General features: G+C 45.9%; 2 long non-coding RNA genes across 3 annotated transcripts; both read right to left on the bottom strand.

The window, feature by feature from the left end:
• Positions 1-488: 488 nt before the first annotated feature.
• Positions 489-2,956, bottom strand: LOC124686743. Its single transcript, XR_006997920.1, has 3 exons — positions 2,846-2,956; positions 1,424-1,546; positions 489-576 (listed from the first exon to the last, which is right to left on the bottom strand). It is a non-coding gene; the product is annotated as an uncharacterized LOC124686743 (long non-coding RNA).
• A 415-nt stretch (positions 2,957-3,371) lies between these two features.
• LOC124686742 lies at positions 3,372-6,165 on the bottom strand. 2 transcript variants are annotated; one of them, XR_006997918.1, is made up of 6 exons: positions 5,964-6,165; positions 5,410-5,894; positions 4,700-4,789; positions 4,121-4,511; positions 3,860-3,963; positions 3,372-3,652 (listed from the first exon to the last, which is right to left on the bottom strand). It is a non-coding gene; the product is annotated as an uncharacterized LOC124686742 (long non-coding RNA). The 2 variants fall into 2 exon arrangements; XR_006997919.1 differs by having other exon boundaries at positions 4,700-4,778.
• Between the last annotated feature and the right edge of the window lie 9,550 nt (positions 6,166-15,715).

Below are 15,715 nucleotides of genomic sequence, written 5' to 3'. Positions count from 1 at the left end.
GCTGTTCTACAAACCTCTGCTCTTGGAGGCCCAACACTGTCTACAAGAACTAGATTTAGATGTGCGCCTTGGCGCAGGACCCCGTAAAATTCGCGCTGGTTTATAGTTTTTTAGGTTTTACAAAACAAAGCCAGTAGAATGAAAATAGGACAAAACACACGAAATCACGAAATGTACCACACACTTATGTACAATCTTTCGCATTGGTAAACAATTGGGAAAATACTATTATGCATCTATAAGGATCAATGATAAATCGTCCAAAAACAAGCGAGACCTATAAAATGCGGAGAAATATATTACACATAGTGAAGTAGCGGTATAAGTTCGGAGAAAAATACATTGCTTCTCCATGTGTAAGGTCTACATATATACTCCGAGTAGTTCTTGTCCACTAAACAATTGGGAGTACATGAGAAGCTTAGGTGACTTCCTTCACTTTGATATATAGAACGTGAACAAAGCTCAGTAGCATAAACGGTAAGAAGCCAAAGAGTGCTCACAACAAGACCCCAGAGGCAAGGAACACACTTGAAGAGCTAGGGCACAAGCTCTCTCGCATCAGTGGATAGTGACCTGATGGGTAAAACACAAAAATCAAGGAATAAGATTTCATTTAAAAAGCATACAAAAACAAATTTTCTAATTTCATTGTACAATAAAATATAATATACTTTAGCAAGCAACTTCATGATCGAAGCAAGATGTAAGTAGATGATGCGAACAAAGGTATAATATACTTCAGTAGTGTGACAACAATGTCGAGTACGACTACATGATGCCAACGAAACTAAGAAATATTGCTTAACTCATGCAACTCGCAAAATCTAGTTCGTTCTGAATCCTATTGCCAGTGCAAATCAACTAAGCAAGCATCGTTATGAAGCCAATTGCCAGTGAGATATCAACTAAGCAAGTATGAACCTGACATAAATGAAGCATAGCATAAACCATGCTGAATATGAAGTACCCAGCATAGCATGTATATCAAACCATAGAGACCTACATCTAAGTGTCAAAAGTAGGGAAATATATTGCATATAGGTACATATACATGGTCCTAAGATAACAATAATCGAACACAGGGTAGACACCCATTTGGGTTCACAGCAGAGCTGTTCATTATTTACATATAATAATACAAAGCATCAAACAAGAGCAACACGATGATAATAGAGGTCACTACCCAAAACGGAACATCGGAAGCAGCTAGTACAGAAGGCGGTCAGGTTCTTAGTAATATACAGATACTTTCTCATAGGACTAAAATAAGTAAGGTAAGGCTAGTAAGAGGTAGATCCACCAAGCATTGAAAATAAGTAGCAATATACATAGTTTGGAGCAGACATGGTATACACAGTAGGGCAAAGGTAGAATACTATATGAACAAAAACAGAGTGTCTAATTAGATGTCTTGGCTCACTTGAGCAAAAACCCACAACATGGTGTTTGTGGAGGACAAGAAGTTGGTGACTTGGGGTCGACTATGTCTTGGATCTCCATGTGTTCAACACCAATTTGTATATGCTATGCACTACTATCGGTCCTAGAAAAACTGCAATACCAAATAATCATCAGTTAAGCAGCCAAGGAGAAAAATTTAAATAAAATACATAGCGATAACTTAGTTGTAAAGAGAAGTAGCTCAGATTTCTTATTTAGCAAGGAGGCAGATGTCAGAACTACGGTGGGCTCTACATACATGACAACGACACTAATATTTTTTGGTAAAAGCAAAACTCAGGAGATATATAAGGTTGTACTTGGTACATACTACATAGATACAAATCAACATGCATCTCCAAATAGAGTTTCAAGCTGGAACCGCTAAGTGTTGGCCTCTCATAGTTGTTCCTCTAAGTCTACACTGCAATCTTCAAATCATCTCTTGCACATGTGAGAGCGAACCTCTCTGATAAAGCATATAAAATAATAGCGAACTGTGACATCAGTATACAAATGAAAATAGGGATTAACCAACGGATAACCAGCGGATCATGCAACGCAGGAAGACATAAGTTACAAAATGATACTTGCATTAGAATTCAGGAACTTATTAGGTAGATGATGAACTGGTCCAACTTTCAAAGTTGGAGTGAAAACATTACTGTAAACATTCAAGGAGGAGCCTGGTATCAAGAAGGGAAAAAAGACACAAAGGGAAAATTCCAAATAAAAAAACAGTTTGTAAACCTTAAGAGGTTTCTGATTGCACTGTAAGGATGAAAGACCAAACATAACTAACTTTTAATACTTATTACCAACAAAGAGCCATCATGATGATAAAATACCGAAGTTGAACCTGTAATTGGTAAGTACCGCAAAGTCATTTATATTTCATCAATTGTTTCTGTACAAAATACTGATAGGCTAATTCTTTCCGTATGATTGTTTGTTGCATTGTTTATTCACCTTAAAGCCGTAGGTGTTATTATTATTTACTTCTGTTGGCTGTACATGAAAGGCTCAAAAACATTCTTGTTTCTGGAACATGGGTTTGTTGACAGTCTTACTTATTGTCAGAAATAGCATATAAGTGGGCTACATAATAGTTGGATCTACACACATGCAGGGTGTACACCGACACATATATACAACCGAAGGTTCAAGCTAGGACCGTAGGATGTACTTTTCTTTAAAAGGAACGAACATTTGCAGAAAAGCAAATAATTTGTGGAAATCTTGCTTGGGTACTCTTGTAGTAGGATGGACCGCATAGGACTAATATTTATAATTTGACAATGAAAGAACTTCCACCTCTATACGGGCCTCTAAGAACAAATCTGGACACCATGGAAATAAGTCTACACGTAGATAAAGTGGCATACACAGATTAAGAACTTACTTTGATATGCACCATTCCCTTTCTTTTTCATCAAAAGATGGATCCCGAGCCTATGAACTTATCTTCCTCCATTCAACAATATCCCGAGGCTATGGAAGTAAGTAGTAACAATATATATATAATAATCAGGTCAGTGCACATAGTATTTAATCGGGACACATTTAATATAATTTGAAGATTTTACATAACCAAGATTTGAAACATCATGATATCTTCTTTTACTATGGTCTATGTAACAAGAATACTTACTGAAAGCATAAGTTGTCTACGAAGAAAGAATGGCAACAAATAGGCCTTACAACTACACATTGTATAAGGAAGGACGTGTTTTGGCCCATCGGAATCTATTCGATCTAATCCGCAAGATTTTATGAGATGGGGTCATACGTTCTCTCTAAACAAACCTGAGATCATATGTATTATAAAGAAAATAATCTTCTGCACATACAGTAATATATAGCAAGCTATAAATATATCATTTCATAAGTATATCACTTTAAGGATTGGCACCAAGGACATGAAACAAAATGTTAGGAAAGTGAGACAAAACCTCAATGACTATTTGGACACTATAAAATAGATAATAAGTACCGTTCATATAAAAGTATCTAGAGATCAGAATCGATACCTCCATAGGTAGATAATAACATAATTTGGTTGAAATAATGCCAGAAAATTCAGATATTTAAGTTGAACTAACTAAACATACTCAAGTCTGATATGCAGCTGATCCAACATCCAGAGCACACTTTCTAGGTTACTGATGATCCTCGAGGAGCTCCAACCAGAAGAATCCTCAATATTAACCTGCATAGGCAGGAATGAAATTCCTGCAGTTGTGTCAACTGAAATCATGTCAATAGCCAGGTAATGTGTTTTTTAAGTCCTGAATTTACTTGGAAGTCCGGAATTAAGATTTAGTTTGTTACTTCCATTTGATTATTTGATGAAAATATGATTATCTCACCCAGTCATGTTCTTATTGCTTAATGTTTTGATCTATAATGTTCTTACCATGCATATAAACTTTGCAGATAGTTGTAGGGTGGATCTTCTTGAGCTGAAAAATCTAGCACACAAGGAAAAAAGGTTCTGCAGAAACTTAAATCAGGTCAAGCCTGCCACAAGAAAAACAGGAAACCAAATGTTGGAAGTCTGAAACAAATCCACTGGTTCCAAATTTAAACCAACCAAAGGAAACTACAAAGTAAGTACATGAGACATAAATCCAAACATGCTGCCTGTCCAACGTAACAACCCGGGAACCAAAGTTACCTGGCGTTAATCAATGGTGTATAACCTATCATCAGAAAATGGCACCTTGGAGTTGGGATCAAGGAGGCAAGCAGGCCAGCCAGATCATTATTCATATATCCAGGATACCTCAACGTGGTTGTGCTTGCAGATATAATAGTGGAGACCAAAGAGTTTTTTTGTCCAAAGTATGATTTAAACTAACGTCGGAGGACCATTCTATTAGGAGTTGTATTGTCAAGAACAACCACACAGTCAGCATATAGTTCGAGACGCTTCCGATTTAAAAGGAAGTTGTATGTTTGGACAATAATGTCACTCATTTTCAACTGATTTGGAAAGACACAAATATGTCTGGACAAGCTTCTTACTTCACCGATAATTTAGGGCGCCTAGCACATAAGAACCACACCTGAACAATGTTGGCAAGTGACTTCACATCAGTGGTTTCTCTATCTTCTTTTGCCAAAAATAATTTTGAAATATGACAAGATTACAAAGCATATCTGCTATAGAATATATAATAAATAAGATGATTTTCCAATTCGAAACAGGGTTGCAAATTTCCCTATTTATGGTCAACAGGGGTTGAAAGAATACCTTGGGGACAAATTCAAAGTGCCAGCCAGCGAAGACATATTTTTTGCAGCACCCCACATTATTGTAAGACAACCATGACCTGAAATGGAACTGAAGGGCAACTGTTAAGAATAAGGAATCAGATACAAAAGCATCCAAATTCCACCCTATATTCAAATAAAGAGCAAGAAAAAATAGCAAATAGAAAACTAATACATTTGCACTCTACAAGATGGCTCGTTCATACAAATAACAACAACCGTATTGTCTGAAGAGCACCGGTAAGAACAAGGAATCGGAGACAAAAGCATGCAGATGCCATCCTATATTCAAATAAATAGCAAATAGAAAACTAATACATTTGCACGAGTACATGTTGGCCGTTCATACATTCATGGTTCGGATCGATATACACCGAGTACACCTGCATGGACATTACAAAGCTAACATACCCGAGCTCATTACGGGTAAATTGCAGTAATATATTTGACCTCCGAGCACAAGATGCATATTATACATTGAATCCATTTTCGGAGAACGAAGGTGTCACATATAATCGGTAAATTTCCTCTCTTTAGAACAACACCGTTTTATCTTTCACCTAGAGCTATTGGGTGCGAGTGGGACAGTGACGTGTATGAAAAAATGGGCATTTCCAAGATGAATAATGGGTATTGTAAAGAGTATGAAAGAAGGTGATAAAACGTAAAAGAAAAGGTAGAGCAGCAAACCTTGCAGTAGTCAATTTCCAAATACAGTGATTGAAGATTACACTTAACCGAATCTTCGCCCCAAGCAATTTGAAAACTGAGAAATTGAGCAGTATTCGAGCAGATCTGTACAGTAGCCACAGAAAAACTGTTAGATTTCTCAACCGATTTAAAGCATAGAACTATGAGCAAAAACAATTGGTAAGAGAAAGAAGGAAAGAGGTGGTATCCTGTACAACAGCAGGGACATAACCAGATGCGATGTGCAGCTTAACTAAAAAATGAGGTTACCGGGAATATATAGAGAGAGGGAGGGAAAGAAACCGTCCTTTGGTGCGAGCAGTGGGCGGGGGCAGGAGCTTCGATGGCCGTTCCCAGCTATGAACCGCCCTGCCGTCGGCCAGATCGACAGCGAGGAGGAGCATCCCGGCCAGGAAATCGCCCACAGCCGCGAAATCTCATAGGAACCACTACTCCCGGGTCGCCACAGCCACGTGTATTTCGACCTACCACCTCATGCACATCAGAGATGAGGGGATGAGGATGAACTCACCGGCGACGGTCAGAGAGCTCACCGGGCGGGTCGAGGCCGCAGATGGCAGCACAAGGGGGGAGGCAAGGAGCAGACGCCAGCCTCAACACGAATGAGGAGAGCGGGAGGGGATGCGTCGTGGATGAGGAGAGGCGCGAAGGCGGCGGCTGGGAGAGAGAGGAGGAGGAGAGGCATTGGCGAGGAGGAGCTTGGCGATTGGGTGGATGGCGGCTGTGCAGGGATTGGGGAGGAGCAGCTCGTGCACGATTGGTGGCTAGGTTACCACGGATGGAAAGGTCGAAAGTACCCCTGTCTATGCCCGCGCGGAGAAGATATTTTGGACGGCCGGCGCGAGGCGAGCGCGACCCAGAAAACGACCCACAGCGACTGACGCGCGGGCCCGACCGACTGTAGGACCCAAACGCAGTCAGACGCGGGTAGATGTTGGACATCGCATGTGTTTCGCTAGTGCCAAGGATCGACGGGGTAAAATTGCGCGCGTGCTCCGCGCCAACCAGAAGGCACGCTGCTGCCCAGGAACGAACGGCTGAGATCGATTTTCGGCCAGCCTCTGTAAAAATCGGACGGTGCACATTCTTAGGTCGCTGTGAAGCCCCCTATGGGGGGCATCGTTTATACCTTTAGATAGAAGCACCCGTAGACATCAGGGTGCGGGGCGACCGTCGCTACCTCCGGGTTGCGGGGCTCGGGCGAATTGGGCGGGGCGGCGGCGGCGGAGTGTGGTGGCGGCGCGGGGAGCGTGGGGGAAGGAGCGAGCGAGCGGTTGCGTCAGCTGAACCTTTAGCGCGCCCTAGATAGGGATCGAGCGTTCGGTTCTCTCGATCGACCCCTACAAATACAGGCCGTTTTGAGTTTTCGGTCTCGGCCCGAAAAAAGTTTTTCGGTTTTGGCCCTTTTACGGTCACTGATCGACGCCGTTTTTCGCCCCAAACCTGTAAAACGGCGGTTATTTTTTGATTTTGGCCCGTTTAGAGGCTGTGTTAGAGTTGCTCTTAGCTGCTGGAATTTTGGGCATTTGGCCTTTGGCCCATGGCCCATTATCAAATTCTGAAACTCACATGGCCCATTCCAATAATCAGTGGCAGCTCTAGTGGGGGCTAAAGTTTAGTCCCACATTGCTAGTTGGGAGAGAGTTGGAGTGGTATATAAGGTGGGCTGTTCTAGTCCTAGTAAGTGAGTGAGAAGAGAGAGAGCCCTCGCGCACTCCTCCTCCTCCGCCGCCCGCCTCGCCTCGCCACGCCTCGCCTCGCCTCGTCACGACACGTCACGACGCGCCGCGGGTTGCGGGAATCTCGCCGAGCCGAGCTTATCTTTTTGCTGTTTGGGAAATTAATTGTGTAATCAATTTTGAGTCATTAACGGACGCGTTACTTAGTCGTTTTGCCTTCCGGTTTTTCTGGATCGTGGCTGTGCCGACTCGGACGTGTGCTGCGCCCACGACCTTCCCGAACCGCAATATATAAGCGCGGACGAGAACCCTAGCCTGGACGAGACACATATGCGACTACCTGTTTCCAGTTCATTGCGCCGCCGCCTTCGTCTTCCTCATCCCGTCCGTCGGCGTGCACCGACCGCCGGGACGAGAGGCCTCCGGAACCCTGCCTCTCGTGAACCTGTACGGGTGAGGGGCAATCAGGTTTTGGGGAGCGCTCCGGCGCGACTCGCGGCAGCACGACGTCGTCTTCGGACGACGAGTTCCTCCACACCGACAACTTCTTCCCGGACCTCAGCGACTTCTTCGACAACCTCAACATGGGCGACAACGACGCTGCTGCGAAGTATGTGATCTTGTCGTTTCTCTTTCAGTTTCTGTTAGAGTTCTTTCTTCTAGTTTCTGCGGTAGATGCGATCGGTTTATCTCGTTTAGATGCGATCTGTTCATCTATTTTACTAGTCTGTACGATTAGCTCATTTGTTGTTTTCATAGTCATGATTTATCAATTACTTCTACGGATTATTTCATATGAATATTTGCTCATATTTTCAACAATCCAAAAACCTGATTATAGGCAAATCCATTCAAGCAGCGTTGCTGCCGCTACTCGACCTCCCCTCTTTGATGGTATGCATTACAAGAGGTGGCGCACAAAGGCAGTTCTATGGTTTACAAACCTAGGCTGTTTTAGCGCCACAGATGCTAGACCTGAGGGGCCTCTCTCTGCAGAGGAGCAGGAAAAGTTTGAGAAGGTCGACGCCATGTTTAAGGCGGCCTTGTTCAGTATTCTTGGGGACAACATTGTTGACCCGTACATGGCTTTCGACCATGGTAAAGATGCGTGGGATGCGCTCGAGGCCAAATTTGGGGTCTCGGATGCTGGCACTGAACTGTATGTCATGGAGCAATACTATGACTACAGGATGACTGATGAGCGCTCCGTGGTTGAGCAGGCTCATGAGATTCGAGTCCCTTGCCAAAGAACTCGAGCAGTTTAAGTGTACCTTACCGGACAAATTTGTGGCCGGTGGCATTATTGCCAAGCTTCCTCCCTCGTGGAGGAACTTTGCTACTTCTCTGAAACATAAGAGACAAGAGTTTTCCGTTTCGGATCTCATTGGCTCGCTTCATGTGGAAGAGAAGGCGAGAGCAAAGGACACACGCGCTCGTAGTTTTGAGGGAGGTTCTAGTGCCAATGTGGTACAGAAGAAAAATTTCCAATCCCACAAGTCTAAGAATAAGAACAATGGAAAAGGCAAGTTTGACGAGAAGAACAAAGCCTCTAACTCAACCAACTTCAAGAAGAAGACTCCTTATAAGAAGAAAGGGAACTGCCATGTTTGTGGCGCTCCTGGACATTGGGCTCCTGATTGCCCAGAACGCCATGATCGGCGTGGGAACAGCGGCAAGTCCGCAAATGTTGTTATTGGTGTTGATACTGAGATGAAGGACGTTGGGTACGGTATTTCTCCTACTATCCTTTCAGTATGTAATTCTCCTGATTGGTGGATAGACACCGGAGCCAATACACATGTATGTTCTGATGTCTCTATGTTTTCTTCTTATCAGGTTGCAAGGACTTGCTCCGTGCTGATGGGAAACGGCTCACGTGCTTCCGTTCGTGGTGTTGGTACGGTGGATCCGAAGTTTACTTCGGGAAAGACCATCCAACTCGAAGAATGTGCAGCACGTTCCCTCCATCAATAAGAATCTCGTTAGCGGATCGCTTTTATGTCGAGATGGTTTTAAGTTGGTCTTTGAGTCCAATAAAGTTGTAATTTCCAAGTGTGGACAATTTGTTGGAAAGGGTTATGTGTGCGGAGGCTTGTTCCGCTTATCTTTGTCAGACATATGTACTCAAATTATTAATCATGTTTGCAATGATAGTGAGTCCGATATTTGGCATTCACGACTTTGTCATATTAATTTTGGGTGCATGACGCGGCTAGCGAATATGAATATAATTCCGAAATTTGCTATTGTCAAGAAATCCAAGTGCCAAGTATGTGTGCAAGCAAAGCAACCACGTAAGTCTCACAAGACTGCGGAGGCAAGAGACTTGGCACCGCTGGAGCTTATACATTCGGATCTTTGTGAAATGAATGGCGAATTGACAAAAGGAGGGAAAAGATACTTCATGACTTTAATTGATGACTCTACTCGATATTGTTATGTGTACCTCCTGAAATCTAAAGATGAAGCTCTTAATTACTTCAAAATCTTTAAAGCTGAAGCAGAAAACCAACTTGATCGAAAGATCAAGCGGCTAAGGTCTGATCGTGGTGGAGAGTATTTTTCCAACGAGTTTGATTAATTTTGTGCGGAACATGGTATTATCCATGAGAGGACGCCTCCCTACTCACCTCGGTCAAATTGGGTGGCCGAAAGAAAGAACCGTACTCTAACTGATTTGGTTAACGCCATGTTAGATACATCGGGTCTATCCAAGGCATGGTGGGGGAGGCGATATTGATCGCATGTCATGTCCTAAACCGTGTCCCCACAAAGAACAAAACCCTTACCCCGTTTGAGGAATGGGAAAGGAAAAGGTTGAAACTCTCTTACCTACGAACTTGGGGTTGTATGGCGAAAGTAAATGTGCCAATACCCAAGAAGCGCAAGCTTGGACCAAAAACCGTGGATTGTGTTCTTCCGGGATATGCTTTTCATAGCATTGGCTATAGATTTTTGATAGTAAAATCTGAGGTACCCGACATGCATGTTGGTACAATTATGGAGTCGAATGATGCGACTTTCTTTGAGGATATCTTTCCTATGAAGGAAACGTCTAGCTCATCAATTCAGGAGATGCCCAGTTCATCTACTCAGGAATTATTTCCTGAACCTACCATGGCTATAGAACACTTTGATAATCCTGTGCAGGATGACAATGAAGCTCCCAAAAGGAGCAAGAGACAGAGGACCGCAAAGTCCTTTGGACATGATTTCATTGTGTACCTCGTGGATGATACTCCCACTTCTATCTCAGAAGCCTATGCATCTCTGGATGCTGACTACTGGAAGGAAGTTGTTCGTAGTGAGATGGATTCCATCTTAGCTAATGGAACTTGGGAAATTGCTTATCGTCCTTCTGGGTGCAAACCTGTAGGATGCAAGTGGGTGTTCAAGAAAAAGCTTAGGCCTGATGGTACTATTGAAAAGTACAAGGCACGTCTTGTGGCCAAGGGTTATACCCGTAAAGAAGGTGAAGATTTCTTTGATACATACTCACCTGTTGTCAGATTGACCACCATTCGAGTGCTACTATCCTTGGCTGCCTCACATGGTCTTCTCGTTCATCAAATGGATGTTAAGACTGCTTTCCTAAATGGAGAGCTTGAAGAGGAAATTTATATGGAGCAGCCAGATGGATTTGTAGTAGATGGTCAAGAAGGAAAGGTGTGTAAGTTACGAAGTCTTTGTATGGGCTTAAGCAAGCACCTAAGCGATGGCATGAGAAGTTTGAAAGAACTTTAACTCGCCGAAGGCTTTGTTGTAAACGAAGCTGACAAGTGTGTATACTATCGCCATGGTGGGGGCGAGGGAGTTATTCTCTCGTCTCTATGTCGACGACATATTGATATTTGGGACCAGCCTTACTGTGATTAAGGAGGTCAAGGAGTTCCTATCTCGTTGTTTTGAGATGAAGGACTTGGGAGTAGCTGATGTGATCTTAAACATCAAGCTGCTGAAGGATGACAATGGTGGGATTACACTGCTTCAGTCCCACTATGTGGAAAAGATCCTGAGTCGCTTCGGGTATAGCGACTGCAAATCTTCTCCAACTCCTTATGATCCTAGTGTGATAATTCGTAAGAATAAAAGAATTGCTAGAGATCAATTGCGATATTCGCAGATCATTGGCTCGCTTATGTATTTAGCCAGCGCCACGAGGCCTGACATCTCCTTTGCTGTAAGTAAACTCAGCCGTTTTGTGTCTAGACCTGGAGATGTTCATTGGCATGCTCTTGAGAGAGTTTTGCGCTATTTGAAAGGCACTCGCGAGTTATGGCATTCACTATACTCGGGTATCCAAGGGTACTTGAGGGTTATAGTGATGCAAATTGGATATCCGATGCTCGATGAGACTAAGGCCACAAGTGGTTATTTGTTTACACTTGGAGGTGGCGCTGTTTCCTGGAAGTCTTGCAAGCAGACCATCATTACGAGGTCAACTATGGAAGCAGAACTCACAGCATTAGACACAGCCCCTGTTGAAGCAGAGTGGCTTCGTGAGCTCTTGATGGACTTACCCGTGGTTGAAAAACCAATACCCGCTATTCCTATGAACTCGTGATAATCAAACCGTGATCGTCAAAGTAAACGAGTTCTAAGGATAATATGAAGTCATCAAGGCATGTGAAGAGGAGATTGAAAACTCGTCGGGAAAATGAGAAACTCCGGAGTTATAGCGTTGGATTATATCCATACGTCTAGAAACCTGGCAGACCCTTCACAAAGGGACTATCACGAAATGTGATAGAAAATGCATCGAGGGAGATGGGTATGAGACCCACACTATGAGCTGCCCACGGTGGTAACCCACTCTATGTGATCGGAGATCCCGTGAATTAGAACTCGGGAGACAAGCTGTTGGTCACCGGGAGGAGAGTATATATCCCTATAGCAATTTTACCACTCCGTAAGATGCAATACTCTCCTAATCTGCATGGCAGGTTGATAATTATCTTAATGTGTTCTAAGTGGCTTATTTTAGCAGAGATGTTGTCCTGCGGAACATCTTTTGAAGAACACACCTATATGAGTCCGATTGTTAAACGTCGCAATCTATGAGAGTTGGGTGCTCTCTAGTAAACTCATGAAAGGCCCGGGAGTATGACGTATAAGCTCCAAACCGCGAGGAAGCCTCGCGGCAGCCTAGTATCGGTCTAGGCTTTGTATGAAGCTAGTGCGCAGAAAACTTGTAGTTCAAGGCATAGTCCACTATCCAAGTTGCAATCTAGTGGAATATGAAGTTTTAAGTGGAAGTTCAACTTAACAGTCTCCACGACATACCGGTATATAAAACAATGTTCTGGAAACTTACTGATGAGATGTGCCAATGAGAGTTTGTGGGGGATTGCTGGAATTTTGGGCATTTGGCCTTTGGCCCATGGCCCATTATCAAATTCTGAAACTCACATGGCCCATTCCAATAATCAGTGGCAGCTCTAGTGGGGGCTAAAGTTTAGTCCCACATTGCTAGTTGGGAGAGAGTTGGAGTGGTATATAAGGTGGGCTGTTCTAGTCCTAGTAAGTGAGTGAGAAGAGAGAGAGCCCTCGCGCACTCCTCCTCCTCCGCCGCCCGCCTCGCCTCGCCACGCCACGCCTCGTCACGACACGTCACGACGCGCCGCGGGTTGCGGGAATCTCGCCGAGCCGAGCTTATCTTTTTGCTGTTTGGGAAATTAATTGTGTAATCAATTTTGAGTCATTAACGGACGCGTTACTTAGTCGTTTTGCCTTCCGGTTTTTCTGGATCGTGGCTGTGCCGACTCGGACGTGGGCTGCGCCCCACGACCTTCCCGAACCGCAATATATAAGCGCGGACGAGAACCCTAGCCTGGACGAGACACATATGCGACTACCTGTTTCCAGTTCATTGCGCCGCCGCCTTCGTCTTCCTCATCCCGTCCGTCGGCGTGCACCGACTGCCGGGACAGTAGGCCTCCGGAACCCCTGCCTCTCGTGAACCCGTACGGGTGAGGGGCAATCAGGTTTTGGGGAGCGCTCCGGCGCGACTACTGGCAGCACGACGTCGTCTTCGGACGACGAGTTCCTCCACACCGACAACTTCTTCCCGGACCTCAGCGACTTCTTCGACAACCTCAACATGGGCGACAACGACGCTGCTGCGAAGTATGTGATCTTGTCGTTTCTCTTTCAGTTTCTGTTAGAGTTCTTTCTTCTAGTTTCTGCGGTAGATGCGATCGGTTTATCTCGTTTAGATGCGATCTGTTCATCTATTTTACTAGTCTGTACGATTAGCTCATTTGTTGTTTTCATAGTCATGATTTATCAATTACTTCTACGGATTATTTCATATGAATATTTCATATGAATATTTGCTCATATTTTCAACATTAGCATCCTACTTTACGACACTGCCGAGAGACTGCATATGGTATGCAGAGCCGGCGGAGTAAGCCCCCTCTGAGTTGACCGTCTAGGTGATGGCGTCTTGCACATCCGGGGCAAGGTGAGTGGCCGCGACAACATCCCGACTTGCAAATGCTGCGCAAGCTGGACAAGCGTGGAGAATCTGGCGATAGAGCGTATTCAGTGGCCTAGTTGGTAGCCTGGGGATCGCATCAGCTCTGACTGTCAGCTCCAGGAGTTCCTTCGCCTATGCCCTATGGACTATGGCTCCTCCTCCGGCATATCCATCTCACCAGTGATGATGAGGAGTAAACCAGTTGACGTTCGAATGATTCGGCCACTTACTCTGCATTATGTACTTATGAATGTATGCCAGTTCCTGGGATCTTAGAGCATCTCCAGTCGTGTCCCCCAAAGTGTCTCCTAAAGCTATTTGAGGCGCGTCGGCAGGGCCGGCTCTAAGATGTCAGGGGCCCGGTGCAAGACAAAAAAAATAGGGCCCCTATACACAAATAGTTATAGAGATTTTGTATATCTCCACACAAAAGGTAGATTCTTCTTGTATATATTTCCATAGCAACTTATATGTTAAACACAATTCTTTCCATTATATTTTTTTAGTTTTAATTCTTTCAAATATTTTAATAGAGACGTTACATTTAGACACATTTCTCGTTTGTTGCTTTTCCTAACCAGAAACACAAACGCTACAAGAATTAGGCGATGAAATTAAAGAAGTTGAAACAAACGCACATGAAGCAGTGATGAATTTTCTTGCTGGAAATCAACAAATCAGGAACTGCTCCTCCGTTAGTTCCTCAAACTGGCTAGAAATCTCAACGGAGTCACCGACAGTGATTATGGAATGGGGAAAACGAGTAGGCTAGAGAAGGCGATGCGACCAGCGAGGCTACTGGAATCGATGCGCAATGCTCGGTTCTTATTTTTTTAGCGGTAGCTGCGTGTGGGTCTTTGTGTGCGTTGCATTCCTAAGCTGCTAGCGATTAGGCTGGCCCGGTCTAATTTTCTCTAAGCTAATGCCTTGCATGTACGTACCTGGGTTGGGGCCCCTAGCAGCTGAGGGCCCTGTGCCACCGCACTGGCTGCACCTGCTCAGGGCCGGTCCTGCACGCCGGATAAAAAAACCGTTTCAGCCGCGTCTCCTAAAACCGAATTTTATCCAGCGCGGCCCGATACGTTGTTCGACGCCCTGAGCCCGTCCCATCCCACAGGGGACGCACCAGGCACGCCGGACACAACGAAAAGCGAGACGAAGCGACACAGGCCCGACGCGTCAGCGACTCATTCAAGTCTGGACCTAACCGCCGCCTACCTCGCGGTGGAAGTTATTCGCGCGCAGTGACACACGACGGTATCTTTGCCTTAATGGCGACGGAGGGGCAGGCGAGACGTCTCGTCGGTGCTGCCGAGCCTCCACGCGTCGCCGGCGTTCGCACGCCACCGCCCGTTCCCGCGCTTTCTTCCCGCCTCTTCTCGCCTCTTCCCGCGCTTTCTTCCATGGACCCGCAGCTAACGAGGCCGCGGCGGCAGCAACGTGGCACGAGGAGGCGCTGGCGGACACCGTTGCGACGTTCGACGGCAAAAGAGGCGCGGCAGCGCCGGACAGAGGAGATGAGCCGGCGGTGGGTTGATGAGCGCCGCCGCCAGCGCGAGGAGCGGGAGGCGCTGTACCGTGAACGGCGGGAGGCGATCGAGCGCCGGCGGCGGGAGTCGATCGAGCCCCAGCAGCAGCTGGCGGCGGAGGAGCGTCAGCAGCGGGAGGCGGCGCTGGCGGCGATCTGGGGGAGGCGGGCGGACGAGTTGGCGGCGGAGGCCGACGCGTTGGCGGTGGCGATGATGGAGGCGCCAACGGATGTGGAGGAGGAGGAGGCCGAGGCGGAGGAGGAGGAGACCGAGGTGAAGGACGACGATGACGAGTTCGAGTGGTCCGACGACGACGGGCCGCACCCGGACGAGACGGCTGATCAGCAACGCGCGCTCGTCGAGTCCTTCGAGTCGGAGAAGAAGCTCCAGGACGACGCCCGTACCCGCGAAGAGGCGCAGATTCATCGCGCCGTCGAGCTCTCCCTCCAGGCGGCGCAGCAGGGGAGGGCGAACGTCGACGTGTTGTTGTAGCAGCGGCGTCTGGCCACCGCCCTACGCACGAAGAGGCGGCACGCGCAGCAAGAGTTGCGGCGGAGGGGAGGCGACGACGGGGCGGGGCCGTCGAACGCACCGTC

Source organism: Lolium rigidum, chromosome 2 (assembly GCF_022539505.1).
Source record: "Lolium rigidum isolate FL_2022 chromosome 2, APGP_CSIRO_Lrig_0.1, whole genome shotgun sequence".
Lineage (NCBI taxonomy): Eukaryota > Viridiplantae > Streptophyta > Magnoliopsida > Poales > Poaceae > Lolium > Lolium rigidum.
This window is presented reverse-complemented; position numbering and strand designations above follow the sequence as displayed.